Below are 27,973 nucleotides of genomic sequence, written 5' to 3'. Positions count from 1 at the left end.
GAGGCGAAAACTGGGAGGCTCGGCGCGGGCTGGCAAACACGGGTTCCGTCCCTGAACTTATAAAAGCCTCGCTCAGAGCAGACTGGGCAGATACCTGCGGGGTTCGTGTACTGATAATGACTCGCCACGCCATTGTTCTGGTTGCCTCTTTGCTTCCGTCTTGCTGTGTGTCACCGGGTCAGTCACTCAGCTTTCCTGGGCCTTCGGAGACGGGGCTGGGACTTAGAGTTCCCACGTTCTGTGTAGGCTCAGTGCCCCCTGGGAACCGAGGTCCGTGAACCAGCCACCCCTGGCTACAGTTATGTAGCTTCGGAGGCCCCCTTTTACTTCTGGAATCTCAGGTCTTGTTTCTTTTCGAGCCCAGTTTTATTTTTCGATGAGCCTTTCCCACAATTCGTTTGTCATGGAAAGCTGCCTGCGCATTGCTTTTGCAAACAAAAGGCGAGAGAAGTCTTTCCAATGTGTCCGCATATTTCATATTCCCAGTGACAGTTTAAACAGTCTTTTCGATAAGTGTTACTGAGACGAAAGATCTTTATAACCGTGTTATGTTAAGACAGGTCTTAAAAAAAAGAAAAAGCCATTTGTAGGCTTTCTTTGTTATGGTAGACTTGAATAAAAGGCTTGTGTGGAGATTTGGGATCACACAGCCTCCAAGCCTCAGTCTCTCTACCTATCTGACCATGAGCTTTGGGACATAAGCTTCGTGACAGCAGGAGCTGCTTACTTGCTGTCTTGATCACCACTTGTGCCCCTGTTCCCAGCACAGAGCAAGCCCACGATAAGTATTGGCCGAATGGGTAAAGGAGTAAATAAGGTTGTTGCGCAGCTTAAAAGCAGTGTGCGCCAAGGGCCAGACACGACGTATGTGCTAAAACACTTGGTGGGCAGCTCTAGAAAAGCGTTGATGGAGAAAGGGACCAGCGTGGGTCATGAGAGGTTTTGTAGCTGGGGTTTTTCTACGACTCCTCGGATGCTTTGTGAATTTCTCAGTCATTCAGACAGCTTTGTTCACCTTTGCACATCTTCACATTCATCTACATCTTTCGGCTAAGAAGGCTGTCAGAATGGAACGTGGCTCTCGTGGCCCTGTGCCCAAAGCTTTTATCTTTCTGTCCTGCAGCGTGTGCCCTTTCATGGCCTCCGTCCCTCATAATTAGTGCTCGTTTTTTCTTGTGAGCCTTTCACTTTATGAGGCGGGACCTAGCTTGCTGTCTGCTGTCCTCCTCGGCTTTCCCTGAGCGCCCTTCGAATGCTTGATAAAGGTCAACTTCAAATCAAGTCTTGCTCAGGCTTCTTCCTTTCCCCTGTAACTACATTGTCTCTGCAACTTGAGGCCACTGTTGAAATTATGTTTCCTCCTCCACAGGCTTCTAAGTGGTTGGATAACTGTTGCGCTTTGTTTTAACAAAGTGTAATTTCCAACCTACGTGTGATTTAGGAGCGTTTGATGAGAGTTTTATTTGGTTGAGCCTTTTAAATCTGTGCTGATTTTCAGCTTGTGCATAATCCAACTATTCTTTCATTGTCTGCCATGTCCACACCTGTGCCAGGTATGGTGGGGACAAACTACAAAGTAAAAATTTCCATCTCTCACTTTGAGAAGAGCAGTTTTTTTTGGGGGGGGGGGTGAGGTGGGGGGGAGGGGAACAAATCACAGGTGGTGTAATAGGGTAGTATCGAATGATGTGTAATCAAGTGAGAAATGGTGTGACTCAGGCTACGAATGCCTCGCGACTTCAGAGATGACAGCTCTTTGTAGACAGAGTCCTGGTGTAGCGTTTTAGGGGGTAGAAGGTTCTTCAACTTGGCCTTGAGGGCGACGGAAGATCAAACAAGCAGAAGGGAATTAACAGATGTGGAACAGAAGCATGGTGTCCCCTTCTGCTTGCATCTGGGGTGGCCGGGCGGGCAGGTGGGCTTTTATAATGCCCACCCAGAGCGGGGCAGAAAAGGTAGATTAGGGAGCCCAGAGAAGACTTGGCACAGGGCAGACAACAGTGGATAAAATCCAGATGTTCAAGGGCAAAACTATTCACTATGAATGAAAACGAAAGTAAAAATCACACCTATTTGTGAAACACCAGAATTCCCACTTAGAAGTACCAGTTTGTATAAACTCTTAAACACACGTGTGCCCATTTATTGGTCACATTGTCTCCCAACAGTTTATTCTAACGTAATAATCACATCTACAAAATTGAAAAAAAAAGAAAAAAAAGAAAAACAATTAGGATTCTTAATAGAAAAAAAAAAACTGGGAATGTTCAATAATTAGAGGTTGATTAAATAAAGGGCAGCTATAGCTATACGACAGAATGTTTTTGTGAAGAAAAACCTTTTTTCTTGCCGTCTCTTTAGGTTTAAATTCTATAAGCCTTTCCTGTATACCCAACTGTAGATTAGGCACAACCCATCACTTTCTCCAAGTTCCCTTTATTCTTCATTTTTCTCTTGGGTGTAACATCAGGCATGTGTTTTTTTGATTAAACCACTTTCATAAAAGGACTCGTCTTTGGAAGACGTCAAGATAGCCAGTGTGGGGTGGGGGGTACAAAATAATCAAGTCACACTGTCTCCCAGGAAGGAATTTCCAGCTAAATCGGGCGGAGAAGGTTTATGCGTTATCGCACACAACGTGGTAACTGCTGTAGGGATCGATAAAGAACAAGGGAGAGCTTCCTTTTGTCTGATATTGTAAAGAAACTTCACGGAGGAAGAAGTACCTGTTCTGTGTCTAGATAATGAGGTGGGATTTGACACGGTGGACTTGGCAAAGGGCACCCGGAGGAGACAGATGGGGAAGCAGACTGTTTGAGAACGGCCAGTGGTATGGGGCTCGGCAGAATTGCTCTTCAGTGTAATTATGGGCGAACAGGATTAAATCGACTGGCCCTGGGACCTTAACCATCCTCGCTTCAATTAGAAGAATCTCTCTCTCTCTCTCTCTCTCAATCTCTCTCTCTCTCAATATCTCAATCTCTCAATATCTCTCAATCTCTCAGTATCTCTCAATCTCTCTCGAGCTCTCAATCTCTCAATATCTCTCTCTCAATCTCTCTCTCTCTCTCTCTCTCTCATACAATGCACTTTCAAGTGAAAATCTCTTCAGAAATCAGGGCTTTAAAAAGAAATCTGAGTCTTTTGTGAGCACAGTTTAAATCTGCCAGTGTGTGATGATGACGCTGATTTCCATGTACAGCCTGCTTGCTGTTAAGTTTCAATGGCCACTTTTTAAAGGTGGGTGCCTCTTTATTTGCTTGTGTTGGAGATTTGGTCACGGAATGTGTGCTTCTCCCTGGGAACATCCCCGTGGGGTGTTGATGAGCAACATGTCATTTTACCTGTGGTTGATTATGTGTTCCACAAGGCACTCAGCTGGAAATATCTCATAATTTTAATTGTTGATCACTGCTCATGTAGGGGGCTCCTTTCATCGCATGGGACGAAGACACGAATAAAATTGGCAGAGGGCAAATATAAATATGATGACCATCGATTGAGGCTGCTGGGCTGGGGGAGGGGTGGGGAATACTGAGTTTATCTACGTGAATGACAGTGACAGCTGCAGGCTACAGGCTGGTTAGGGTGTGAGAACAGTGACCAGGAGGCATGGTCACGTGCCGCAATGGAGGGCCCTTCGGGAAGCATCGCATTTGGAGCCTGGCTTGCTCACGGGAGGCACCCATGATGCTTTGCTGTCTTTTGGGCAGAAGGGGGTTTGCAGGGTGTGTGAAAGCTGCAGCAATGAAGCAGGTGCGCTGCTCCTTCCCACGGCTGTCACCTGGATCTGCCAAGCAGAGGCCAGGGGCGCAGGCACGTTTCATAGTCAGGCATCCTCCTTGCCTTTGACCACGTTGCCGGGGATGGGCCAAGCCTGGGGAGCGCGGCAGTGGCTTTTGGGGACATGATGAGGGGAGAGGGTCCTGACTTTGGCAGGACTGGTTTAAAAACAGTGCTGTTTAGTGCTCTCTGTCTGCACCCCTCCTGAGCCCCAAATATACGGTCACCCGCAGGCACAGGAAGTCGGGATGCCGTGTAGCTGATGAGCACAAAGCCGTGACAGCCGATGGCTACGGGAGTGAGGCGGCCAGGGGGCCAGGCTGGCCTCTGAGCCGGGGACAGCATCCCCGTCCACAGCGGCAGTGACCACTCTCGAAGCTCTGAGAAGTTTCTCCCCCGGGTTCACATCCGAGTGAAGAAAGCATCGGGCCCCCCATCCAGACTGCCCCGATGAGGGGACACAAGCTCCGGGCACGGGGGTGGCCGGCAGCTCTTTAGTGGCAGAGGCCAGCCAGAGAGCGAAACGTGGGTTGCATTTCTTCTTAAATAAGGATCCGCCTCCCCGGTTGCAGGACCTTCTTTGAGGAGCCTGTGCGTGCGCCTGGCAAAGCTGCTTATGCGACCCTTCATCTCCCCCTTGAATTTTGCATTTGTTTCGTTCTCAAACCACACGGAAGAAATCGGGCAACTAGACAGCCCCCCTTCTCAATGGCCCTAATTCCCAGTAAAGCCAATAACGCGTTGACTTATTTTTTAACATGTAGATAATTTAGCATAACTGTAATTATAGAGTAATAATTTTTTATCTTTTAATGTTATTATCAGCATTACTATACGTGATTTTAAAAGCCATAATTAAAAAAAATGGTTCATTCGTCATTATAAATTTAGTACATACTTATTAAATAAAAGGGTGAAAAAAAGCAAAATTTGAAAGAAAGAACTATGCTGTAAATACAATGAATGCCTACAGTTTGCAGTATCTTCTTGCAGCTGCTGCTCGGGCATAGAATTTTAAAAATTGAGCTGTATTTAAGTTCTAAATGCAATGTTTATCCATTTTTTAAAAGAAACCCTGAACCTAGAAAATGTTTGTTGCCATAATACTATGATTATCACTTGGTCTTCACAGACATAATTTTTAATGGTTTTATAATGTACTCTTGATTAAATGCTGGGCATTCAGTTGTCAACAATCTGTCACTTTCCTAAGTAGGGCTACAATAAATCTCCCATTTTCTCAGGGTCGATTCCAATATACCGTGTAAGATATTTTTATAACGATGAGGATCCTGATCATTTGCATTTGTTCGATCCCCCAGTTCTGAGGAGCCCGCTCTTCAGGAGATGGGGAGCCACTTTGGGGAGCGCAACAGAACTTTCCTGGGCATCCACCAGCTTGAAGTCGGGAAGGGGGCGTTTCAGGGCCTTCTCGAATCTGAGGGAGATTTCGCATTGAAGTGTTAGGGCCCCCGGGACTGGACCTGCCACGTCTCGCACCATCCGTGCCCAGTGGGGACAGCCATCTCTGCAAAGGACGGCACCTGCCTCATAGCTCCACCACCGACCGAGGACGGTGCTGGGGTTTTGGGGTACCACGGAAACTTGATATTCATCACCTCAGGGTTGATAAAGCCAGGCTGCATTTTCAAAATATTTTAAAATTTTGTTAAGAGCACAGCAGGACATAAGTAGCAAATACACACATACACACACACGCACACACACACACACACACTCACTCACTCGCTCACTCTATGGACGTGTCCGCCTTGCTGAATCCGTGGGGCTGCCCAGCCTTCACCATGCTCACTCAGTTCCCTCCGTTATGCCTATGATCGTCATCATTGCTTCTCCCATGCTGCTTAATCGCCCCTCTCTCTCCATCCGAATGCACCCGCCTGGCTCTGAAAGCCAGGAGGCTCTTCGGGTAACTGGGAAAGGCAGGGGGCTCCGGAGAGCCGCCGCAGCCCAGGAAGAAAGAAGCGGCTCGGTGACGAGTGATCTTTACTGTCAAACTTGACAAGTAGAGGATTTCCCCAGATTCCCCGAGTCCTGAAAACAGTCTCTACTGGACGTTTCCTATTTCTAGATATTAACATGGAGATGACAGCTAAAACCCATCCTGTGCTAATGTATCATCTTTCCCCTTGTCCTGTCATAGTTAGTTTGCTACCGAAGTCTGCAGACCAGTGATTCTCCTGGGCCAGCGGCATCTGCACCCCCCGGGATCTTGTCAGGAATGCAGGGACTCAGGCCCTCCCCAGACCTGCTGAACCCAGAATCTGTATTTGAAGAGTGTTAACTGAAGAAAGAAAGAAAGCCAGAGTGAGAGGAACAAGTGCTTGGAATACAAAAGGAATAACGAGTCATTCGAGGAAAAACTGATTCATGCAGAAACCCAAATAGCGTTCCAACTAGGGGCGAAGGCGTTTGTGAGAAAGAAAAGGGGAATAATTACATGAACAGAAGGAAGAAATTTCTCTAGGTGCAAATAAGCTGAGTTATCCTTAAGCTGTGCATGGCGGTGCTAATTCTGAAGAATGCTTTTAATTTCAGTCTGGCCATCAGAATGTCTGCTTTACTGTTTCTGTTCCAAACAATTGTTCGTAAGGCTCTATTGCTTTGACCCAGGCCAAAGGTTATTTTGCCCAGTTTAAACACCTCGAAGTTTTTAGGCGTCAGACATGCAAGGAGTATGGTTTTAAGGGTAAGAATCCATTTCAAAGTGGCTCCGTTTATATTATTTTTTCATGAGATCAGTATGAATCCCCTGAACCTTGCTAAAATGCAGATTCTGATCGGGTGAGCTCTTAGGTGGTGTGGCTGCCGTTGGTCTGTGGACCACACTTCGAATAATAAGGCTCGACTGGGCATTTAAAAATGTTTTAAAAAACCACCTAATAATCTTTAAAATGTATACCAGGTGTTTTATAGAAGCATCGTCTAAGTGATGCACTAATAATAGCTCCCTTTTTATAGGCGAGAAAAAATGAGGACAAGAGGCGAAGAACCTCACTCCAGTTCGCACACCTGGTTCCTGCAGAAGCTGAGTAAACAGGTACGTGACTCTTTAACTGCTTTCTGATATATGGATTTGAGTGTTTAATAAGCCAAAACGCCCTCAAAGGTAATAATAATGAAGCAAGCCAAAATGCAGTCTCCTGGTACCATCACGATCTGTTCTTTTAACATACTTAGCGTGTGTATTTCCAGTTAAGTTTTTTGACTGTATGCCAATCATACGTTTAACTTACGGCAGCAGAAGATGTCACCGCTGCCTCCAGATACATTTATAACACCTCGCACACCTCATGTACTATTCCTGCTGTTCTGAGATGTTCTAGCTCTATTTTTGCGGCTCCGCTAATATTTTATCATTCAATTACCACTTCCTTCTTAAATATGTAAACCTAAAACTATTAGCCGCCTTGTGAGATATGACTTCGCCTTGAACGTGAAGTTGTCCCAGAAGGTCACGTTTCCAGCCTCAGTCGGTGCAGCCAGTTCTCCGTGCTACCTGACGAGCTTACCTGAGCCTGTTAACGCACCTGGCGTCTCTTGGCCAGAATCAGCTTTTGCGTTTCCATGTCCTGGGAGGAAACCCGTCCCTCTTCTGAAGCGTGGAGGGGAGGAAGAAGGCAGGGAGGGCGAAGCTTTGAGCTGCTGCTCGCTGTCGTCTTGGGGAGGTAGTTTCACAGGCGTGTGTTTGAAGGCGTCTCTTTACTAGGAGTCTGGCTCTGCGTGGCAGCCACAGCGACGCACCGCAAACCCGTTGGGAGGTAAGTCTGAGGCCCAGGTGCGGTTTTCAAAGACGCGCGTGCGTCGTCACCATGTTCTGCCCAGCTCTCCCAGCGGACACGGACTTTCCGAAAGGAATGGGTTTCGTTCCGTACCTGTTACTGATGGGTCTGTCACTCAGCTGTGCGCCGAGTCTGAAGCTATTACCAAGGGAGTGAGAAAGAAAGAAAGAAAGAAAGAAAAAAAAAGCCCCGTTGCACTTTTAAATTACACTTCATGTTAAATGATCTCATTACTCCCGAAGTAAGATGGAACACAATATAATTTTAGCATACGTCTTGGCAGCCTCTTCCTTTGCCATAGGACAGGTTGGCGCTTGGGGGGTGACGGATAAATGGCGAGGAAGAGAGACCGAGCTTGCCGCGTGCCATGAGATCTCAGTCAGTGTTCGGTGATAAACATAAATAGATCGCCTCGCCGCCCCTGAGGCAGGCTGGCGCATTCATTCAGACTGATGGATGAGGGGTTTCACAGCACAGGCAACTGGAAGATCATCAGGCTGAAAGGATGCATCAGAGGATTCCGTCCGGCGAGCTCAGCACCAGTACCCTGCGGCTCGTCTGGCCGGGAGGCTGCATTCCTGCCCGGATCTACCGCCCCCCACCCCCTCCGGGGAAGGCACATCCATCCTCTGATGAGCACTGCGCTCTGATTCCCACACCGTGTGGCCTGTCCTTTGAAAATGGGGTTCATGGGACTTGGGGACACGGGTCAGGCGGGGGTCCCTGTCTGAGAGAACGTGCACTCCCCCGGGACCGGGCGCTCAGTCCCTCCTAGCGTGACACTACCTCGTCCCTACCCGGCTCCCCTTGCACTGTGCTGAGCGAGGCGGCAAGGTATTCTTTGCTTTTGGACTTGAATTCGGATGCTTCTGGGCCTTCGCACCGCTGGTAACTGAATCAGTACTCTAAGCAAACCGCACTCTCAAGACCCGTTTCTGGGAAGGCAGAGAAGTGTCCCATAGGTGCACCCTGCCCCCTTGGTAATGGTGGTCAGCTCCACCCAGATCACGAGTCACAAAGGCGGGGACCGTATCTTAAATCTTTTTTGTGTCGTTTTTCAAACCCCCTCGCCTCATACACACAGGCCCTGCTCGCCCGTAACAGATGCTCAGAAGTAATCATTTAAATCTTCATAGGGAGGCTTGTTCTTCTCAGTACTTACCGAACGAGCCTCAGTGGCTTCTCATGTTTTAAAGGATGGAGATCTAACTCCTGGACATGCCACCCTAGTTCCAGGCTGCATCCTCGACCCAGTTTACCTCACTCACTCTTTTCTCTCGTGAGAATGAGTTGAACCGAAAGCCTCGGGGTGCTAAAGCCTTGGCAGAGGGCGTTTATTCGGCCATCTGTCCAAGTTCCAGGTCCGGGGTCGCCTTCGGCCCGAAGCCTTTCCCGAACGCCCAGCCGGAATCCCCATCTTCCCTGACTTTTCTCCAGAGCGCCGTCCGACAGTCACTCATGTGTGTGTTCGCAGCCTTTACGTCTTCCTTCTGTCCAAGACCATGTTCAGTCTGTGCTGTTTGGGTTTCTCCAAAAGCGGTTAGCCCCTCGGCCCCTCTGATGATCCCAGGGCAAGCTCGAGGAGAAAAAAAAAAAAACACAAAAAACAAAACAGGCAAAGTGAAGACCTTTCTGCAGTGGCGGGGTGGGGGGGTTTCCTGAGCTCTGAGCTCATCCCACAAAAAATGGGGTGGTAGAGGGAAGACGGGTTTCGCCCGAAGCCGGAGGACTTCTTCGGGGCCAGCTGGACAAAGGGTTCCTAGAAGCCGTGGGGCACTCGAGGGTGTGACGACAGTTTCTTTCCTGTTCGTTTTTCAGTTTTTTATAAGGTTCATTCTGCAGAAGCGTACATGTATAACATAGCGTGAAGCAAATCATGAAATAGACATACGTCCACTTCTCAGCGTACGGAATTGAGCAGTACAGAAACCATTCAGATTCTCTCGCACGCTGCCCGCCACCCCGTCCCACCAACTAGAGCAACCAGTATTCTGAAATTTTTAGCATTCCACAGCTTTTATTACAGATTTTTTTTTTGGTCACATAGAGATATGTGTTTAGTATCTCTATTTCATTTTCCTTGTTTATTACTTTAAATGGTAGCATACTGTGGTATTCTTCTATGACTTCTCGCTCAAATTATATCCCAAAGATTCATTCACGTTTACGAGCGTAGTTATAATTCATTTAGCTATATCTCTGCGTAGCATTCCCTTCTGTGACAATACCACACTCACCTGTCTATTCACTTACTGATGGACACTTGGATTATTTCTAACTCGTTATTGTGAACAAAGCTGCTGGTCTTGGACATACCTGCCTGGGCATAAGTGCAAGAGTCATTACCATACCCGGATTTGATTTTTGTATGTGGTATGAGGTAGGGATAAATTCAACCTTTTTCCCAGGTTGGTAGTAAATCCCAATAATATTTAGAAAGTAATTCATACTTCCTCCAGAGATCTGTTGAATTTCTATATACATGTAGGTATTATTTGTTTTGTTTTTCAGTTCTTAATTTATTTTCAATTTATTCATCACAACCAGAATTCTTAATTACTATTTATTTGTGCTAAGTCTCTATGGTACGACTGGTGGTACCTTTTTGAGACTCTCTTGGATACTTCTCATTGTTTTCTTTCCCAAACCCATTTAAAGTCTGATATATCAGGAATGACAGAATAAAAAGAATTAAATTCCCTCTCATCTTACTACTAGAATCTGGGTCATGCTCAAGAAGGAATGATGATTTTCAGATATTAGATAACAGAGAACATGGCATAGTGATCCCTCAGAACAAGAGGAAAGAAAACAAGGTGAGTCCTGTAAGAGCCACACCTCACTGCTTAAAGTGTTGAGGCCACAACACAAGCAGAGAAAACCCAGACAGCGTCCAAAAGTTTGACTCGGTTCATAGTTTAGAACAGTCAAGGTAGCTAGAATTTGTGGAGCAAAATCTTGGAGAGGAGACAGTTTTAAGCTACTTACTCTTACTAATTTATTGAGAATTCCTATTGAATTCTTGGGCTGGGTAATTCTTTGTTTTGGGGGGGCTGACCTGCGCATTGTAAGATGTTTAGCAGCATCCCTGGCTTCTACCCATTAGATGCCAGTAACACCAACCCAGTTCAACCAACCAAAAATGTCTTCAGATGTTGCCAAATGTCCACTAGAGAGGGCAAGATCACCCCTGGCCGAGAACCATTGGTACAGCCCATAGATAATGTCAGTAATCTGCATATTTTTTTATTATTGATGAGAATGAAGACATCACTACCAACATTAAAAGATAAGAGTATACTAATATATAGCACTAAGCATAGAACATAAATTAGACAACTTCAGTGAACTGAACAAATTCCTGAAAGATACAATCTACCAAATCTCATTCAGGAAGAAACAGATATCATGAATTCCCTTAAATTTATCAGAAAGGTTGAATCCATACTTTAAATCTTCTCACAAAGAAATCTCCAGGCCCATATAGCTTTACGAATAAATTCTACCAAATATTTAAAAAATATAATAATTTCAAACTTCTCCAGAAAATGGAAAATCAGGAACCTCTTCTGAACTCAACACAGCATGGCCCTAATACCAAAACCAGACAAAGACGCTAGAAGAAAATAAACTGCAGACCAATATCAATTAACATAAATGCAAAAGTTCTTAAGATATTAGCAAATTGAATGCAACAGCATATGAAAAGGATAATACATCATGATCATGCAAAGTTTATCCCCGATGCATGGTTGGTTTAATAGTTGAAAAACAATTTAATTCATCATATTAACAGACTAAAAAGAAAAACCATGCTTTGTTGCAGAAAAAGCATTTGATGAAATCCAAGTTACCTTCTATTCCTAATTTGTTGAGCGTTTTTAATCATTAACGATTATAAAAATTAATCACATATATAATTATGTTAAAAACATATCATTAATATACTAGTTGCTACTAAAGTTATAAAATGCCTAGAAGACAACTAAGGAGACAATTGTTTTTATTTATTTGAAATAATTTTGTTAGCTGGATTGATTTTTAAAAGGTTTGAGGTCTAGCTGACATACAGTAGTTTGCAGACATTCAAATTGTACAATCTGATGTTTTGACATTAAGCATAACTGCAGAACAGAGAGCGAACATACGTATCATCTCCAAACGTTTCCCCACGTTCCTAACAATGACGCCATTCGTAACTGACGCCATTCGTAACTGCGTGCCTGCCACGCCCCTGGTAACAACTTATTTGCTTCCTGTCACTCTGGGTTAGTCTGCATTTTTTGTTTTTAGAGTTTCATATACATCTATATATCTATATCTATTTATTTGAAATCACATACCATCTATTTTTGCTTTTGGTCTGGCTGTTTTCACTCAGCAAAATTATTTTTTTACTGAGATACAGTTGACCTATTGTAAGTATAGAACATGATGATTCATTATTCGCATATATTGTGAAGTGGTCGCTACAGTAAGTCCAGTTAACTTACATCGCCACATCTAGTTGTAAGTTTTTTTTTCTTGTGATGATAACTTTAAGACCTCTCTCAGCAACTTTCAAATATCTGACGCAGCATCATTAACTCCAGTCACCCCGCTGTACATTACATCTCCATGATTTATTTTATTACTTAGAAGGTTTTACATTTTGACCACTTTCACCCGTTTCGCCCAAGGCTGCAGACCCAGCTGCTGGATCAGCTAGATCTGCTCTGAGTTCATTTCCTGCCCCCACCCCGATTCCACGGTAAGTGAGGTCATACGATGTTTGTGTTCCTCTGACATTTCATTTAGCACAATTCCCTCAAGGTCCATCCGTGTTGTTGAATATGGCAAGTTTTCCTTCCTTCCTTTTCTGGCCAAGTAATATTCTCTTATACTACATCTTCTTTATCCATTCACCCATTGAAGGACCCTTAGGTTGCTTGCACGTCTTGCTATTGTAAATAGTGTTGCAGTGAACATGGGGGTGCAGATAGCTTTTCAAGTTCATATTTTTGGTTCCTTGGGATAAATGCCCAGAAGTGGGATTGCTGGACCGTATGGTAGTACTATATTAAATTTTTTTTTTTTTTTGAGGAAACTTCATGCAGTCGTCCATAGAAGCTGTTCCAATTTAAGTTTCTAGTAAAAAGGGTTCTTTCCTGCACGTCTTCATCAATTCTGTCAAGCATGTTCTTTCTTGTCATCTTGATAATAGCTATTCTAATGGGTAGGAGGTCATTGCTTCCGGTTTTGATTTGCATTTCTTTGATTAATGATGTTGAGCACCTTTTAATGTACTTGTGGGCCGTAAGCATTTCTTCTTTGGAAAATGGTCTAGTCAGAGCTTCTGTGCATTTTTAAATAAGATTGTGTGTGTGTGTGTTTTGCTATTAAGTTGTGTGATTTTTAAAATGTATTGGCTGTTAACCCCTTATCAGATGCATAATTTGCAAATGTTTGCTCTCATTCAGTAGGCCGTCATTACATTTGGTTGATGGATTGCTTTGCTACGGGATGTTTCTTAGTTCGATGCAATCTTGCTTGTTTACTTTTGCTTTTGTCGTCTTTGATTCTATGTCAAATCCAAAAAATCAAGTTGATGTCAAGGAGCTTACCACCAACGCTTTCTTCTAGGAGTTTTATGCTTCCAGGTCTTATGCTCAATTCTTTAATCCATTTTTAGTTAATTTTCGTGAGTGATGTAAGATAGTAGTCCATTTCATTCTTTTCCCAAACACCATTTATTGAAGTGACTATCCTTTCCCCATAGATGTCTGGGTTTATTTCTGGGCTCTCCGTTCTGTTCACTGGATCCATGTGTCTATTTTTATGGCAATGCCATACTGTTTTCATTAGTATTGCATTGTAGTGTAGTTTAAAATCAGGAAGTATCTTACCTTCAGCTTTGTCCTTTCTCGAGATTGCTTTGGCTGTTCTTGACCCTTTTTTGTTTCTTGTAAGTATTAGGAGTGTTAATTTCTGTGAAAAATGATATTGGAATTTTTACAGGAATTGCATTGAATCCACAGAATTTTTGGGATAGTATGGACATTTTAATGATATTTTTCCAATTTATGAGCATGAAATATCTTTTCATTTATTTGTGTCTTTTTCAATTTCTTTCATTGTCTTGTAGATATCACCATGCAGGTTTTCATCTCCTTGGTTAAATCTCTTCATAGATATTTTATTTTTTATGCCATTTTAAATGGGATTGTTTTCTTGTTTTTAATGTATAGAAATGCCATAACTTTTTATATATTGATTCTGTATCCTGCAAGTTTACTAACTTATTCTAAGAGTTTTTTTCTGGTGAGATATTTAGAGTTTTTAATATATAAGATTGTCATCTTTAAATATTCGTGACCATTTTATTTCTTCTGATTTGAATGCCTTTTCTTTTTCTTGCTTAATTTCTCTGCCAATATTATGTTAAATAAAAGAGGTAAAAGTGAGCATTCTGGTCTTTTTCCTAATCTTACAGGAAAAGCTATCCGCTTTTTATATTTGAATATGACTTTAGTCGTGGACTGGTCTTTATGACGTTGAGTTTTATACCAACACCAATGCTGTTGAGTTTTTATCATAAACGTATGTTAAACATAGATGCTTTTTCTGCATCTGTTGAGAAACTCATGTTTTTTTCCCTTCTTTTTGTTAATGGGGCATATCACATGAACTGATTTGAACCATCCATGTATCCCTGAAATAAATCCCGCTTGATCATGGTACATGATCCTTTTAATGTATTATTAAATTTGGCTTGCTAAATTTTGTTGAGGACAGATGCATCTCCGTTTGTCAGGGAGATTGGCCTGTAACTTTCTTTTCTTGTGGCATCCTTGTCCGGTTTTGGTATTAAGGTAACACCGGCCTTGTAAAATAGTTGGGAAGTGTTCCCTTCTCTTCAGTTTTTTGGATGCGTTTGAGAAGAATTGGTATTAGTTTTTCTTTACGTGTGAAGTGAACTTCTGTTTGTTGAGAGGATTTGATGACCGATTCAGTCTCCACATGAGTCGTCAGTGTGGTCAGGGTTTCTTTTTCTTCATGAGTCGTTCTTTATAAACTGTCTTTCTAGGACTTTATCCTTTTTTTCTAGGTCATTTAATTTGTTGGTCTGTAATTGTTTATAGTAGTTTCTTATTCTTTGTGTTTCTGTGGTATGAGTCATAACATCGCTTCTTTCATTTCTGATTTTTTTGGGGTCCTCTTTTAGTCCTGGTGAATCTAGCCAAAAGTTCATCAATTTTGTTTGTTTTTATTTTGAATCAGCTCTTAGTTTTATTGATATTTCCTAGCGTCTTTTTAGTCTCTATCACACGTTATCTCCATTCTGATCTTTTATTATTATTATTATTCTATATTTGGGGTTTATTCTTTTTTTTGTAGTTCCTTAAAGTATAAAGTTAGGTTGTTTATCTGAGATTTTTCTTATTTCTTAATGTAGGCATTTATTACTGTAAACTTTCTTCTTAGAATTCCTTCCGCCGCATCCCATAAAGTTTGGTGTGTTGTATTTCCATTTTCATTGGTTTCAAGGTATTTTTTTTTTTTGATACTTTTTTGACTTCTTATTTGACCCATGGATTGTTCAGTAGCATGTTGTTTAGTCTGCACATATTTGTGAATTTTTCAGTTTTCTCGTAATATCTACTTTCGTACCATTGCGGTCAGAACGAGTGCTTGATAGGATTTCAGTGTTAAATTTATTGAGACTCGTTTTATTGCTGGCTTTACTCTTCATAGAGGTGGGGGTGCTACAGACTGTGCTGAAAATTAGGTGGGGCCACGGGCTGTGCTCTCCTGGTTGGTGAGGTCACTGTCCAGGTTCTCTGGTCAGGTGGGGCCGGCCTCAAGCCATAGTCCGCAACTGGATGAAATCGGTGGCCGAACTCCTGACCTGGGTCAGGCCGCAGGCTGTTTTCAGCAGTTAGGCGGGGCTGCCTGGTTTCTCAGGGCTCCCATTTAGACTCCTTGGTTACGTGGGGCCGGAAGCTGTGCTCATCGGCTGGGCATGGCTGCCGGCTTGGCTTCCTACCCAGGCAGGTTGCGGGATGTGCTCCGGAGGTGCCATGCTTCCTGGACAGATGGGACTGAAGGCTACGCCGAGAAGTTGGGAAAGACAGAGTTTGCTCCTCTGTCTGGGCGGGGCCGTAAAAAGGGCTCCAAGGCTAGTATGTCCCATTTTGGGGTGTGTGTGGGGGGGGGGGGCGGGGAGCTAAATCAGGTAGAACTGCCAAACAAGCTCCCTGGCCCGACGTGGCCACCAGCTCGGCTCCGCAGATGGGCAGAGCGGCTGGCTGGGGTTCCTGCTCCAGCACCCCCGCACGCAAGAATGCGGCCCCCCAGCTCGGAGCGCTGGAGGCTGTAAGCTCCCCTCCCCTCCCGTCTCAGTCAGACCCCCAGGGGTTGAACACTACATGCTCCCTCAATGGTTTTCGGGAAGCGAGGCCTGAGTGAGCCTCACTGGAGGCTTGCACAGTGCTGGGAAAGCTAGGGGTCCCCTCTGGGTCCACCCCCCCAGAAGCCCTTGGCCCACGGGGCGCCCTCTGCTGACGCGATCGGAGCTGTGCTTCTCTTTGGTCTGGTGCGGTCCTTCCCAGTCTCTCTGATCCAGAGGGAGGCTTCAGCCTCGCCCCTGGGTCCTGGGATTTTGACAGTGACTTCTCATCCGTGGGTAGTTGCTGGCTGATCTTGTGAGGGGAGCTGAAGTCAGAACGATCTATGTCACCATTTCGATGATGTCACTCCTAGCAATTTTGAAAATCAGGTTCTTATATTTTCTCTTTCCTTTATTCTTTCTTTCTGGATTATAAAGTCTCTTGTGTGTTTATTAGTAATCGTAATCTCTTTATCCTTTACCTGTAAATCCTGCCATGACTTCTCAGACGGCACTGCTAAATCATTTGATTTTTTTGTGATGCCTATTTAATCTTATTATATCCATTACATCTATTTCTGTCCCCATGCCGAGCGCCTTGACACTTCAGTTTTTCATTGGAAAGCAATCTATTTGGTGGCACCGTAAAAAACGGCCAGTTTTGCGGCCGAAAAGTGATCAAATATCAGCAATTCCACGTAATTCAACGTAGTATCTTGAACTCTTCCGGAAGCGTGATCTAGACATTTGTATAAGTTTTTATATGTTCCCCGGAGGAGCCTTTCCGTAACACGGTGTCGATTTCTCAGGAGACCATCCTGGAACTCAGAGTCTATTGGGGTCTTGTGATTTTTCTTTCCTCATTCTTTAAGAGGTGGGTCCTTTTCTTTTGAGTGTTATAATTTACGATGGCCTTTTTTTTCCTGGGTTCCCGCTGAAATTTCCAAGTCTCGGGTGAAGAGAAACAGGGAAGCGTTTCGTTTCCTCCAGTGTTTTGCCTGCTTTGTTCTTCTGGCACCAGGGCTAGGGCAAGCTGCCAGGTGTGCCCACTGCTTCGCTGACCACTTCTCCCCGCCCCCCCCCCGAACCCCCCCCCCCCGTCCCCTTGTGCCCTGGCGGGTGTTCGACCCTGGAGCTTCTTTACAAGATCACTGTCTCCTGCCGCCTGGTCTCTGGACCTCCCGCGGGAATGTAGGGATGCCCACATCTGTCGAGAGTGGTGCTTTCAAAGGGAATTACGAAGGAACACCGAAGAAACGATCGCAAGGCCTGGGGGACGTAGCTCCTGCTGGTATTTGTTCTGGCTCCTGCTCGAGAGGGCAGGGAGACCCGCAAAATCCTCAGTTATTGTCCTAGGGAATCACAGAGACAGGCTGATTTTTTTCCCCCTACTAATGTGGCATATCATTGGATACATTGTTATGCTAACTGGTCTTCCCAAGTAAGCATCGGACAGGACAGGTAAAGGGGCCGACATGCTCATCCTACCCTGTCACGTTACCTTGGGCATCAGGTCATGTTGCTATCTGGCCATTTTCCGCCCTCCCTTACTTGGGGACCTAAGCAGGGGGGGGGCAGGGGGTGGAGAGAGTGGGAGCTGAAGCGAGGGCTGCTCAAAGTTCTTCCGAGCACATCCCACTTTGTCGTGTTTATTTCGGCCTCCGCTGGTGGCATCCGCATCTGGCAGACCAGTGTCTCGGCAGAGCTTTTAGTAGTCAGGAAGATACAGGCAGTGGGGGGAGGCTGACCCCTTCGCTGGCACCCCTTATATTTTTTTTAACTGTTCAATACCAGGCGTATCTTGGGGGGCCGATGCTTGGCAAGGCGCACGAGAAGCTCGGTGCCTGGGCCCTGCCCAGTGGGAAGCCCACGTTCTGGGCACCACAGGTTAACTCTTCTGGTCTAAAAGCCTCGTCTGCTTCGTGACGGAGAATTGTTATGTGCTGGCCTGACTGGGGCGTGGGGTGTCCAGACATTTGCTCAAACACCCTTCTGGGTGAGACTAAACGTACGCCGGGAGACTGAATGAAGGGGACGGCCCTCCCCCCGTGAGGGAGTTCGGAGGCCCGACTGCTTTCGGGCCGGAGCGCCCTCTCCTTCCTGCCTTAGGACTCAAGCCGCAGCTCCGGCTCCTCCTGGGTCTGGAGCCTGCCGGCCTCGGCCTGGAGCTGGATCGTTCGCCTCCCGGGGATTCAGCTCGCCGGCTCACCCCGCACATCTGGGGGCTTACGAGTGTCTGCCACCGAGTCAGTTTCTTATACTAGTCTCTGTCCCCCTCCGTCTCCATCTCTGCGCCTCTCTCTCTCCCTCCGTCTTTCTCCCTAACACAGGCCTCAAGTTGTCCCCAAATCCCTCGAGGTCTCTCATTCTCCGTTTCTCCTTATTTTTCAACGCGGCTCCCCTTGTTTTTCTTACTTTTCCATCTCCTCGGTCGATCCGACGAGCGTCCAGGATGGAAGCGCGGTGAACGCGTGCTCCCGAAACCGCCACGCGGAACCCGAAGTCCACCCAGCCGTGGGGAACCCGCCCTCCATTCTGTTCACCCTGAAAGTTCCCCCTCCTCCTGAACGTGGCCCCGCGCTCCTTCCTCCTGAATCACGACGCACTTTCTCTCCTGTCTGTGCTCTGGGCCTCTTAGAGAAATTAAAAAAAAAAAAAAAACACCTCCATTTTCGTGCTTTTTGGTACTTCAATGCCAGCCGTGTGTCTCCTCAAAACCTGTCATTTTTCTTTTCATTCCACTCACTGACCCTGTAAATGACATTTGATGTGCAGGAGCTGGAGCCGTCATTAGCTTAAAATGGCTTTATTTATTTATTTTTTTTTTTAAAGGAAAACTCTCTCACATCTCTGAATCATATCTAAAAAAAAAAAAAAATTTTTTTTTTCTAAGAGCTCCCTGCAGTAAACGCACTCAGCGTCCGCGCCTGGCCCGGCCACGGTCTGATTGCACGGGGCGGCGGGGTGTGTTAAGCAGTGTGACTACACACGTACGTGGTCAGGAGAAAAAGGCTCTTGGGAGTGACCTATTTTTTCCTCCTGGCTTTTAGGAAAGGCAACCTTAATCCTCTCTCCGAAATTTAAAGAACGAAGTTTCTTTCCCATTTATGCAGTTAAAGCAGAATCCTTGCAAGAAACCAGTATTGGCAACTGTCTTTTTGAAGCCGCATGTCTGCTGAGGTGAGCTGGGCTGCTCACTCAGTACAGTAGGAAGGTTCCCCCACCCCAGCCTGGAAGCAGACGCACCTGAGTAAATGCCCACGTCCCGTGGCCCCAAGGGCTAACGGGGACATCTCTGCAAGGGCCCATCCGGGTGACTCCTTCTCACACATTCTGTCAGGACACAATAGCATCAGCACGTCGAAGCACCCCGAACGGGCTCCACGTAGACCCGGAGCACGCAAACCCCTCGGTCCATATTCGGGCTGTACTCACGAGCCTGTTCTGGTTCCCAGTTAGAGCCCCTGAGCCTGTCTCCTAACCCTGTAGAGATCTGCAGGGCCCTTAGCCGTGATGAGCTCTGGGGTATTGTCAGGAGAGGGCCTACGTGACAACCAAACGGTCTTCTAGCGGCATGGTGGCCCCTACGCTACTGACCCAAGGTGTCTGTAATGGCAGGCTCGCTCGAGAACGTACGAGCAGGAAGGTACGGAGCACAGAGCATTCATTCCTGCGGTCCTAATATTCCTCAGGCGTGCTCAGGCCACAGAGTTGATGCACGCTCCACAGAAGGGGCCCCTCCCAGAACTTCTGCCACGACCCCTGGCCACCATCTAGTCACCCACTGCGACTGACCTCATCCAAGCGGCCTCGCCACTGCTCCCGTAGGGGCATCTTTCACTCCTATCCAGTTAAATCCTTTCCCTGATTGCAGAAAGCCGTGATGCCGGGTCCGCTGGCCTTGGCAGGGTCCCCCGGAGAAGGCATCGAGCATGAGGCAGGACAGATGGTGACTCGCACACACCCTGGCTCATACATGGCGTGAGCAACGATGATGATTGTGGAGAGCAGTGTTTGTTACGAGCCCTTTGGGAGCAGGCAGAGGCTCGTGGTGGCTCCTCCCCTGTGGCTTAAGCCTTTGTTTTATAGGGGAAATTAGAGGAGAAGTATCCAAGCTGGGCTTCGTAGCTTTTACCTGGCTGGTTACTGTCCTGTAAGATCCCTTTATCAAAACTTTTGCCCGGCCTCCCGTCTTTTTTTGTGAGTGTCCGGTGAGGTGTGAAGCCTGCAGCTGGGTGCAAATTCTCATTATGTCTTTGTGTCAAAGGGACACTTTCTCTAGCCACATTTGGTCTTTAGCAGTTGGTTTAAGTATTAGCTGGTTGTTTCTTACTGGTGTCTGGCAATGTCTATCCCAGTTAAAAAGTAAGTAAATACTCAAGCCCCATCTCTCCTTAAAGCACCTGTATTTATTTACATTTCGTTCCCCCAACATTTCAGCTTTCTGATGGGTTCGAGATGTAAATTTGAGAATCATCTGGCATTTTGGTTTTTGTTTTAAGGGTTAAAACAATGCTCTCTTACCTCTATCCTCAAAGGAAACCAGAAATTCTTTTCATTCATTTTACATGAATTGGCACAAGTAATAAACATTTGCCCCAGTAAAAAAACAAACGTCAGTCACTTCATGAATTAAGACCTCATTGGTATATCCTGCTTCATATTAATTACATAGAAACATATTTTTACTTAAGGTCAAACCTACTTAAAGCCTATCGCTTGATACTTTGTGTGTAGTTGTATCAGCGAACTGCTATTATTTCTTCAAGCTGAATTTTATTGCAAGTATCTAACATTACATTATTTTTAGCTTGTATTCTTTTTGTCCAGTTAATGGTTAATCTTTTTCTTTTTTCCCAGTTTTTTTTTTAACTCTCCCGAATCTTGTGTTTTCCTATCTACAACATTTTATGACATTCCAATATAGGAATCCAGTTGATAAAATTTAGATAACTTGGCATAGGCAAAACCATATTATCTGAGGCGCCAAGAGATCCAAGATTATTAGAAAATTTGACTTGATCATATCAGTAAAATGAGATGACTCTCTGTGTCTGTTTTACGTTTATTATGGGGTACAAGTTATTTGGTGGTAGAAGTATTTAGAAGATAATGTACAAGATGTTTCAACATCGTAACCTATAATTTGTGAAATGTTCGCCCTCAGGTTAGGACGAAACACAACATATTCTCGTGATATCGGTGGGCATTTTGTGGTCAATAAAAATCTGAGATCCTATGAACTGATCTTTGTCACTAAGAGATGACGACCCTCCAGGGAGTGGAGATCTTTGCACCATCCTGAGGAAAGCCTCATCCTGAAATTCCCCCTTCAGACATAATTATGTCCTGAAACTGTGTGTCTCCCGCTGAAGCGTACATAAAAACCAGATTTCATGATACACTCTAAAGGAAAACATTACTTTAAAACAATGTGATTATTTTTTTCTGATTATAAAAGTAGTATAATTTTTTAAACTGAAAATCCCAGGAGGTTTAAGAAAAAATTTAAATGATAGTTTAAAATAGAATAGTAAAGCTGAGTCCGGTAATTTTAATGTTTGTATTCCTTTGTAGTCACGCACATATACATCCATATATAAATAATCCTAATCTTCCTAAAATCATACATAGGTACATATTTATGTATATATTAGCGTCATACTATGCAGAGTTTTCTATCCTTTTTTTAAATCATCGCATCAGAAGCATTTTCCCTTGTCATCAAAAATGCTTCATAAATATTTTTAATGGCTAAATTGTGTATGAAGTTTTCCTCCAATGTTCTAGTATTTAAAATAATGCGATGAACTTTATACATAAATCTTTGTCTTCATTTTTGATTTCTTCCTGAGAATCCATTCCTAGAAGTAAAATTATTGATTCAAGGAGGATGACATTTTATAGCTCAGGACAAATATTTACAAATCACGTTCCTGCAGGCTCTAGCAAATTACATTGCCACCGATAGTTTATGAGAGTATATGTCTAATTGCATCCTCACAAATATTGAGCATTCTTACTTTAAAAGTCCTTGTCAGCAGCGAATCGTGAAGAATGGCACTGCTCTGATATTTTATTTTTCTTAATACTGGGTCTCAACTTTTTCCTATTTATGTACCATTTACATTTCCTCTTTTTATGAAATACTTGACAGTATATTTTTCTCTTTCTACTTCCACATAATTTTTGCTTTTCCTATGTGACTATACCATTTTGCATTCCCAAAAGCAATGTGTGAAAGCTCCAATTGTCTTCTATCCTTGCTGATGCTTGCTATGTTTTTTCTTTCTTTCTTTCTTTCTTTCTTTCTTTCTTTCTTTCTTTCTTTCTTTCTTTCTTTCTTTCTTTCTAAATATTATTTAGGACATTCTAAAAGGTGTGTAGTGGTATCATTGTGGTTTAAATTTGCATTTCCTTAATGACTACTGATGTTGAGTATTGTTTTAGGTGTTTATTTCCCATCGATATCTGTGGAAGGGGGTTAAAATCGTTCACCCATTGTTATCGGGTTGGTTATTTGCTAATCGTTTTCAGCATTTATTCTGGATTCAGGTCCTTCTTGGACGTGTGACTTGCAAATATTTTCTCCCAGTTTGGGGCATGCATTTTCATTCTCTCAACAGCGTGGTTTGCAAAGCAGGGGTTTTTAATATTGGAGAAATATGATTGATTGTGTTTTTGTTTAATGAATCATACCTTTGGAGTTGAATCTGGAAACTCTTTGACACACGTGACAGTGATTACGTCATTCATTTTTGTCTAGAAGTTTTATAGTCACAAGATAACCTTCAGTACTACATGGCTTGATTATTGTAGCTTTCATGTAGTCTTAAAATCAGGTCGCATGAGTTCTCTGACTCTGTTCTTTTCAAAATTGTTGATTCTAGTTTTTTGGCCTTTCCACATAAGTAATAGATTTACTTTTAAAGAACTATAAAAATTCTGTGTGAATTTTAATAGGGATTGCATTAAATCTATGATCAATTTGGGGAGCATCAGCTTCTTAATACTGTAGCTTTAATCCATGAACATGGTATGTCTTTACTTATTTAGATCTTCTTTGATTTCTTTCACCAGTGTTATGCAGCTTTCCAAATGTGAACCCTACACATACTTTGTTAGATTTATAGCTAAGTATTTCACACATTTTGTGTAAGGAGCACTGAAAAATTCTTATTTCCAGTTGTTCCTTGCCTTTATTTAGAAATACGATTGATTTTTGTCACTCCCATATCCTGAGACTTTGCTAATAAACTCACTCATTAGTTCTACAAGCTTAAAATTTTCTATATAGACAGATACGTTATTTGTGAATAGAAATTATTATATTTCTTCCTTTCCAATCTGTAGTTATTTAATTTCTTTTCCTTGATTTACTGCACCGAAAAGGAAGTCCAATGTGACGTTGGATAGGAATACTAAAAGTGAACATACTTTGTTTCCAATCTTAGAGGAAAAACATAAAATCTTCCACCAATAAATATATTTGCTGCAGGTATTTTGTGGATGTACATTATCAGGTTAAAAAAGTTTCCTTTTTTTATTTCCAGTTTTCTGAGTTTTTTTTTTTAATTGGATTTTGAATTTCCTCAGACTCTTTTATTCCATCTACTGATATGACTATAAGGTTTTTCTTTTTTAATCTAGTAATACTATGACTTACATTGATTTTCTTTTTCTTTTTCAAATATAGAATCAGTCTTGTATTACCAGAATAAGGTAGGCCTGATTGTGGAGTATTATCGTTTTATTTTATGTTGCAGATTTGGTTGAGGATTCTTGTGTTTATGTTCTTGGGAGATGTTCGTCTAAAGATTTTCCTTGTAGTTTTGCTGGTGTTCATTTCAGCATAATGCATTGGGAAGTAGTCTCTTCTCTCCTATTTTCTACAAGAGACTGTGTAGTGTCGGTGTTTTTTTCTTAAACGCTTGGTAAAATTTGCCAGTGAAGTCATCCGGGTAGGCCTGAACTTTACTTTGCTGGAAAGTTTTAAATGTAAGTTTAATTTAAAGAGCTATTCAGACTATCTATTTTGGGGGGAATGTTTTAGAGTTTGTGTCTTTCAAGAAATTGGTCATTTTCATTTAATCGTTAGATTTATGGGTGTAGAGTTGTTTACAGAATTCCTTTTTTTTTTAACATCTGTAGTGTGTTGTTAACATCTTTAATCCTTGATATTTTAGATTTTTTTCTTCTGATTAGTAACTAGAGGTTAATTTTATTGATCTTTTCAAATAATTGACTTTTGATTTGATTTGATTTTTTTCCTAGTTTCTATAAATAGTATTTCTCCTCTTCTCATTCTCCTTGCTTTGTATTTGATTTATAGTTCTTTTTATATACTTAAGGTGGGAACTTATATTATCTTTTTAGACTTTATTATTTTAATATAATATTTTTTTACTACAAATTTTTTCTAAGCATTGATTTAATTGCATTCCACAAATTTTGATATGTTATATTTTCATGCAGTTAAAAATATTCTCTTTTTTTTTTGAGATGCTCATCAATGGGCTATTTAAAAGTGTATTTCAAAATATTCATATTTTTCAGATGTATTTCTGCTATTAACTTATATTTTAATTTTGGTTTCATTAGAGAAGTTACTTTGTACAATTTCGGTTCTTTTGAATTTTTGAAGATTTGTTTAATGGCCCAGGATATGGCTTTTAATCTTAAAGTTCCATGTGGACATAGAAAATCCATATATTTTGCTGTAGCTGGCCGGGATCCTCTATCTATATATATTAGATTAAAATGATTAATAGTGTCATTTAGGTTTTCTGTGTCATTGTTAATTTACTGTTTACTTGTTTCATTGATGACTGAGTTGGTAAGTTGAGTTTCCAAGTATTTATGTTTTTTAAAAAAATTTTTTTTCGGTTTGTCAATTTTTGGTTTATGAATTTTGAGCCTCCTTCTGAGATACAGATACATTAAGAGCAGTTCATTCTTCCTGATGGAATGACCCAAGTCTTGGTCTGCTCAGGCTGCCATAAGAACAAAACAAAACAAAACAAAACAAACCATAGATTGGGGTTGCTGAAACAACAGCGATTTTTCTTCTCACACTTGTGGAGGCTGCAGCTCGAAGGTTACGGTCCCATCGGGCTGGTTTCTGTGGAGGCCTTTCTTCCCGGCTTGTAGATGGCTGCCTTCCTGCCCCGTGCTCACATGGACCTTCTGTGAGCGCGTTACATTTAGCGTAATTATTTCTGTGGTCGGATTTACGTTCACTATTTTATTATTTTTCGGTTCCTTCCAGTTTTCGTTCCTCTGTTTCGCATTTCTTGCCGCAATTTGAATAACTGGAATATTTTTTAGAGCTGGATTATAATTTGTCTACTGGTTTCTAGGCTATGTGTGTTTGCGTTTGTTGTTGCTTGCCATTGAGCTCTAGGGTTGAGTCCAAGAGGTGTATATTTTTTTTTAATACACAAGCTTAGGAGATTTCCTTTTCCATCTCTCCTTTGCGTCCGCCACACTCTCCAGCTCACAGGGGTCCCCTTTTCCTGGTTCTCTGTCAAGACAATGGGATTTCTCTTGGAATTTCACATCGCCGCTCTGCTGCCCAAAAATGCGGTATTGAAATGGGTTGTCTCCGTACGTTTTAAACTACTGGGCCCCTTTTTCCTGTTTTTGTGCCTGCGATTTTTTTTTACCCCCCTCAGTGCCTCAGTGGCCCATGCTGATTTCGCTGCAGCTGGCAGCCACGGCCTGCCTTCAGGACAAGGCTAGGCAAGAAGGACAGAAATTAAACTCTCCCCTGTCGTCGGTGGCACTCAAAGCTCCCTCTTCCTGACCCTCTGGCCAGGAAGAACATGTTTCTGAGTTTTGCTGATGGTGCCACCGTGTAGCTTCAGTGACTAGTCCCACTCTCGGTCAAAGTGGTGAGAGAAAAAGATGGAAATAAAATGAGAGACAGAGCCCTCTCTGCGTTGTTTTTAAATTTTTAGAAATCTCCTACCCAGTCACCTGCTTGTACTGACTTTCAGTTCTTGGGTAGTAGCTTTTACCAGTCTGTCCATAGTTCTAAGTCGTAATCAGTGGGACAAATAGATTTTAATAGGCCTGCTCCATCCTGATCAGCACTAAAAGTATTCATTTTATTTGGAAATTCATAAATTTCAAAAGAATATAAAACTATTGGATTCTCTTTATTTTTTTCTGGTACATATCGGGCTATTTTGATCCACATTTCTAATTCTCTCTAATGTTCAAATGTTTTTTTATCTTCCAGAGTTATTTCTCTTTCTTCTGTTCTATTTTCTTTCTCAGAAATATTGATTATCCACTTATTAAATCTTCAATGTCTGCCTTCTATATCTAGCATATTTTTTTCTGCCTCTTTTTTCTCTTTGTACTTTTTCTTTGTAGTTTTCTGCATCACTGAATCTATTTTTCACACTATAAATTTAATTAATTATAGCTTCTAATGTTTTAAATTCAATAGTGTGGTTTTTGTGTGTTCTTAATTTCTTCAAATAATTCCAGTTCCCCTTTCAAGTCACTTAAATGTCTCCTAATTTGGTCTTTTCTTTTATATTCTTAAAGGCATTGTGGTACCAACAATAATGTCTGAAGCAAATCTTCTTTAAAATATGCGTTTCAACTAACTTTTTAATGCTATGGGCATTCTCTATTTTTAGAGTAAAGAACTGTTACATATATTCTTTATTGATAGTCTGTTTATTTCACCTATTAATATGAGCCAGTTCATCTAAACATTCAATTTGCCTAAAAATAGCGTAGGAGGATTTGTCTTTATATTCTTTGTGCATTTGGGATACATTTATTAACACTTTAGACTGAAGACTTACTAATGTAGAATAATAATTTGAGTTTAGTCATTTTTTAGTAGGTTTGGTAAAGTAGTTGAGGCTGTGGTCTGGCCCACATGAGAAACTTAATTTCTTAGTATTTTTTTTTCTTTCTTTGTTGATCTAGCATCTCAAGGTTGAGACTTTCTATCCTGTCATTAAAATCTTGCATTCTTAGGTTAAAACTCAAATAATAAAAAATTAATCGGACTTTCAAAGTACCGTTGAATTCAATTCAAAGCATGTGCGGTCCCTGACTTACGATGGTGCATCTCATGAGTTTTCATCTTTACAATAGTTGAATGACTGTTCGTGGTAAATTTTGCAATCAGAAAGTGTGAGACCTTTAAGTTTGTTCTTTTCAAGGATTCTTTTAGCTATTTATGGTCCTTTGATGAGGAACATCTTATTCTCGTTTTATAATAAGGAAACAGAGTGTCTGAAAGGCAAAGGGACTATCCCGAGGACACACAGCGAGAAGGAAGCTGTGAAGGGGGTGACAAGCCATCCCAGGTGGCTTAAAACTGAAGGTCTTCCCCAGGTGTAGGACATGCAGCACTAACGCTGGCTGAGTCCCGGGCAAAATGGGATGAGTTGGTCAACCTTGCTGCGAGGCCCATCTTCAATTCTATGACTCCAGGGTCTGCTGGAACACACACCTCTCTTACAGCCCCCCTGAGACGCTGTAACTAGTATGGCAAGCGAGACACATCAAGGGAAGTGGGGTGGGAATAAAGTTGCCACCTGAACGAGCAGGAGAAAGTCGTAGGCAAGGAAACCTATATTTAATATTCTACATTGTTCGGTTCAAAAATAATTGGTGTATAGAAAGAAGGGCGGACAAGCAATTAAACTTGAAACGTATTAAAATGAGAAACTAAGGGAGATGAGCATGGGATTTTATGTTTTACATGTTTATAGGGATTTTAATAAATAATGTATGCCCCTTAGAAACAAATGCTAATAAAATAAATCTAGGAGGGGAGTTTGCAGCAGGATTTGAGATCGACAGATACAGAACATTAATCCAAAGACTGGCAGAGTTAATGGCCCCACGCATGCGAGAGCTGGCTTTCTCAAATTGCAGTGTGCATAGATTGAGCCTCCCTTGTCTCCATGCCTTTTGAATAAGTGGGTTCCCCCCCCTCCCCGAAAAAAGGGTGATGCATTCCTCAGAGAGCAGAGTAGCACATTAG

General features: G+C 42.7%; 1 long non-coding RNA gene across 2 annotated transcripts in view; it reads left to right on the top strand.

Moving 5' to 3' along the window:
• Positions 1-9,117, top strand: part of LOC107514202 — a 50,281-nt gene extending 41,164 nt beyond the window's left edge. For both annotated transcript variants that reach the window (XR_004954345.1, XR_004954344.1), the window contains one exon: positions 6,766-9,117. This is a non-coding gene — a long non-coding RNA (uncharacterized LOC107514202). The remainder of the gene's footprint in view (positions 1-6,765) is intronic.
• Positions 9,118-27,973: the final 18,856 nt, after the last annotated feature.

Source organism: Rousettus aegyptiacus, unplaced genomic scaffold (genome assembly GCF_014176215.1).
Source record: "Rousettus aegyptiacus isolate mRouAeg1 unplaced genomic scaffold, mRouAeg1.p scaffold_m13_p_14, whole genome shotgun sequence".
NCBI lineage: Eukaryota > Metazoa > Chordata > Mammalia > Chiroptera > Pteropodidae > Rousettus > Rousettus aegyptiacus.
This window is presented reverse-complemented; position numbering and strand designations above follow the sequence as displayed.